This window comes from Lactuca serriola, chromosome 2 (genome assembly GCF_051521515.1).
Source record: "Lactuca serriola cultivar US96UC23 chromosome 2, Lser_US96UC23_V15, whole genome shotgun sequence".
Lineage (NCBI taxonomy): Eukaryota > Viridiplantae > Streptophyta > Magnoliopsida > Asterales > Asteraceae > Lactuca > Lactuca serriola.
The window spans coordinates 238633038-238637750 of NC_136409.1; the positions used below are offsets into that span (position 1 = coordinate 238633038).

At 44.5% G+C, this 4713-nt stretch overlaps 1 non-coding gene across 1 annotated transcript; it reads left to right on the top strand.

Moving 5' to 3' along the window:
• The first annotated feature begins 3483 nt into the window (after positions 1–3483).
• LOC145091185 (small nucleolar RNA R71) lies at positions 3484–3590 on the top strand. The gene has a single exon (XR_013702072.1). It is a non-coding gene; the product is annotated as a small nucleolar RNA R71 (small nucleolar RNA).
• The last annotated feature ends 1123 nt before the right edge of the window (positions 3591–4713 follow it).

Consider the following 4713-nt stretch of genomic DNA (forward strand, 5'->3'; position numbering starts at 1 on the left):
CGGTATGAGGAGTTCGCAGCGAACTCCCGAATATCCCGCCTCAAAATGCTCAAATAACGGCTCATACATGCCTGCTCAGTGGACACGTGCTCAGGGCAGAACATCACCCTCTCATGAAACATCCTCGTGATCGCTGCAACCGACTCAGTACCCTGCTTGAGGGTCAGAAACTCCTGTGCCAAACGTTCCCTCTCCACCTGGGGAACGTATTCATCTTGGAACATGACAGTGAACCTCTCCCAGGTCACTACCGCAAGCTCAGCAGGCGTATAATGCGCCGTCACAAACTTCCACCAGTCCTTCGCTCCCAAATGAAGCTGGTTTAGCGCGAACCGGACCTTCAAATGCTCAGGAGATGAGCAAGTGAAGAAGCACCCCTCAATATCAGATATCCACCTCATCGCTGCCACCGGATCCTGGGTCCCATCAAACTCTGGTGGTTTTGTGTTGCTGAACTCTCGGAACAGCAACGCATCACCACCTTGCAGCCTCGCAGCAGCAATCGCTGCGGTAGCCGCTGCAACAGCAGCCTCGGAAAGAGCGGCATAACGCTCATCAAACGTCTCAATCAGCGTGGTCTTTATAGACCCAAACATCTCCGGTATCTCTGCCCTGATGGCCGCAGCCACCTCCTCATGAATGATCCGGCGGATCTCCTCATCACTGGTACCACTGCTCTCGGGCATCAAGCGTGTCCTCACCATACGAACGTACTCACACTCGTCAACTCTTTCCTCCTTGATTCTTGGTATTCCAAAGATTCTTACTTGGGTTGTACACCGCTCCGGTGCTTTCAGTAGTACGGGCCCAATACTACTGTCCACACCGTATCAGAATACACCCCAAGTCCTCCTCTTCGGATCCCAATTTCCAAGTACTCTATCATGCATAGACCTCCTTCTAATAGATCTCTCATAAGCCCCTTGCTGCTACCTACTCACTCTTAAGTATCTCATAGCAGCTCACCTCTTCCTAGACTAAGGCATCACAAATCAGGCCACTCTAGTCCTAATAGGAATACCTAGCCTACTCTAGCATGCGAATACATCATATCAGTATCAATATCACATAACATAAGGGTATTTTGGGAAATCACCATTCGGTGCGGACTGATCGTGCACACACAACTCTGCTCTGCATTTTCAAAATCTTTTATACTTCTCTTTTTTTTTTAAAATACTTCTCAAATCCTCAGTTTGAGTTCAAATACGCCCGAAGGTGTACTCGAATCCCTCGAACCAAGGCTCTGATACCAACTTGTAACACCGTGAATTTCAAAATAATTTTTCACAATTTATAAAAACATTTCTCATTAACTTTTCATAAAACATCAAGTTTAAATCTCAATTCACATTATACAAAATCCCAAGATCAATGTATATCAAAAATCCCATGCGTGTGTACAGATCAAGCCGGCGCCTTCCCACGGTCATCGCTAGTACCTGAAACAACAACACTAAGACTGTAAGCACAAAGCTTAGTGAGTTCCCCAAAATACCACATAAACATATATATAATAGCCACTCGAGGCTATAACTCTGTGGGTCCGTGCATCCAAGCTCTGTGAACCCGTAGGTTCTAACTCTGGGAACCTTCCGGTTCCAACTCTATAAACATGCACAGCATAAATCACATAGACATCATGCAGTACAACACATAGCATACACATAACATACACATACTCTGACACATAACTCTGATTACCTACTCAAGGTAAAGTATAGTGAGAAGACTCACCTCGCGTATCTCGATGACTCACGAATCCTGAAATCCCTCGTGCTCGATCCTCCGAGCTATAATCCTCCTATAACATCATATGTCTCTAATTAACACTTTTTTAACACTAAGGTTGACTACCCCTAAGAAGTCAACACTGGTCAACTCTGGTCAACGGTCAACTTTGACCGGACTCGGCGAGTGCACTAAGGCGACTCGGCGAGTCTAGACATTTTCACCATCTCTCTAGTATTCCCTTGTTGACACGTCGAGTACACCCCTGACTCGACGGGTTCCACCTGGCATGAGTCGCGGGGCCACCACGACTCAACTCGTCGAGTCTCAAGAACAACTCGGCGAGTCCCAGCTCGGCTCAGTCCACCTGTCAACTTCTAACTCGCCCCGACTCACTGAGTCGACTCATAACTCGGCTGGACCACTCACTGAGTGGTCAAGGAAAATCTTCATGCTACTCGCCGAGTCTGTTCTTCAGACTCGGCGAGTCCATGCCATGCACCAACTCAAACTTGCTTCTGAGATCAGATCCGCTCCAACAACTCATAAATCTAGCCCTCCTAAGCTAATTCATCACGTAAAGTCCATAACTTGATGCTCATAACACACCCCATGGCTCATAAATGGTGTTTTGACCTTAAGCAGAAGAACCCCAAATCCAAACCCTTATGGATTCACAAAAAGCTTGGGCAAAGGGACACTCTGGACCTCCAAAGGTCCAGATCTACAACTTAACTCACTCAAGGGACCAAGGAAGCATTAGATCTTATCATAAAAGGGCTCAATAAGCCCTAAATCAACATAAATATCAACATAGCAGAAATAGCTCGAAGAATATACCTCAAATGCGATGTTCTAGACCTCAAGCCTTCAGGAAGTGGCTCCCCTTGCTTTCCCTTAGCTAATTCTTCTTTTTCCTTGCAAAAAGATACCTCCAAGGTCAATAATGGCTTCCTACTTTGCTCCAAACGCTCACACTTGCTAGGGTTTCGCTCAAGGGACTGGTGAGCACAAATGACGGCCTAAAGGCCCTTTAAATAGGTCCCAAACCCGAGAAATTAGGGTTTCATTAAACAGCACAGACTCGCCGAGTCCATACCTTGGACTCGCCGAGTCCAGGCGCGAACCCGCGTCCAGAACCGCGATCCTACTCGGCGAGTCTGAGCTCCAACTCGCCGAGTCCCCTCTCAAAACACCAAAAACATAAACATAAAAGATACCTGGAAATCCGGGCTGTTACAATTTTCATGTACCGGTTCCTCCTTTTGATAATAGCCTCTCTCCTTTTGCTTATACTTTTCTTCCCTTGTCTTTTTGTACTCATCATATGGTAGCCATTCTTTCTTTGGTTTCCGCCAATTGTCATCAAACCTATCACCACTTGAATAGCACACTTGTACCTTCCGGTTCCCATTCTCATCAAGATCACAATCTTTTTTAAGGTGGGGCCCTCTGTAGTTTTCACATCCCACTCTAATAGCATGGATGGATTGGTCCATCTTCGTCATTATTCGGTCCATGCTTTCCAATTTTGCCATCATTGTTGCCATGTGATCAGTGATAGAATTCACCGCCCCTCAAGTCAAGTCATTCCTTGGGTTATGATATTCTCTAGAGTGCTTAGAGAACTCTTCAATTAGTTCTTTGATCACCGGGGGTGCCTTCTTTGTGAGAGGTAGTTGCAAGTCAAGGAGCTGCCTAGTTGTTACATTGACTCCATCATAGAAAATGGAGACTTCTTGTTGACTGTTTAGATCATGATGTGGGCAGTTCCTTAGTAGGCCCTTGTATCCCTCCCAAGCCTCATAAAGTGACTCTCCAGCTTGTTGTTCAAAATTGGCTATGGCTTTCTTCAACTTGGCTATCTTCGAAGGAGGGCAAAACGGGTCAATAAATTCTTCTTTCATCTTAGCCCATGTGGTGATGGATCCGGGAGGGAGTGATTTCAGCCAATCTTTCGCAGCTCCTTTGAATGTGACTAGAATCATACGAAGTAAAATGGTTTCGTGAGGTACATTTGGAACATTAAAGTAGTCGGCTACATCGTTGACCTCGTCCAAATGTTTGTATGCGTCTTCGTGATCTTTTCAATAGAAGGGGATTTCCTTAAGTTGGGCAAGTATGTGGCCTTTGAGTTCGAAAGTAATTATCGCGGGAATCACGGGTTGCACGAGTCCTGGGCAGGTATCACTACGTATCCTCTTCTTCCATTCACCCATAGGAACTTCATCGATGTTAGTCATGGTGTTAGCGGGTTCGTCTTCAAAATCGCTTCCTTCTTCGGATTCGGTTTCTTCCCTTTCGGTTTCGTACTCGATGTCCTCCTTCTTTGGGTCTTCATCCGCCACTGAAGAGAAGCTGGATTCTCTACTTTCTTGCCCTTTTTCTTACTAAAAACAACTTTTAGATTCTTCAATTTTGAATTCTTCGATGTAGTGGTTTCTCCTACATTTTTGCCTTTGTTTTTCCTCAAGGTTGCTTCTGGATCTTCAAGCGGTGGGATCAAAGGTGTACCTCCTCCCCTGGTCATAAACGAACTGCAAACAAAACAGAAAACACACGTAAAAAGAATAAAAATAAAATAAAAATGAAACTAAGTTTCAGCGATGGACTCGTCGAGTAGCTTCGATTGCACTCGGCCAGTTCAAGGCTAAAACTGAAAAAAAAAATCAAACAAAAATTTTAACAAATCAGATAAAATTAAAACTAAACCTAATACCTAGACTACTAAAGCAGTAACTTTGTGCAAGATTAATCTCACACAAAGGATCGGTAATACTAGAAATTGGAATTAATTTTTGAACCGTTCCCCGGCAACGGCGCCAAAAACTTGATGTGTGTTAAACTAACTAGTTTTATCCTACTTTTAATTTATGAATTTGACATACAAAAGGCAGTGGACCTGTCAATTGGTAATATGAATTAACAAGTAGGGTATCGAACTCAGGGAACAGAAATTAATCTAACTACTAGAATTATCTA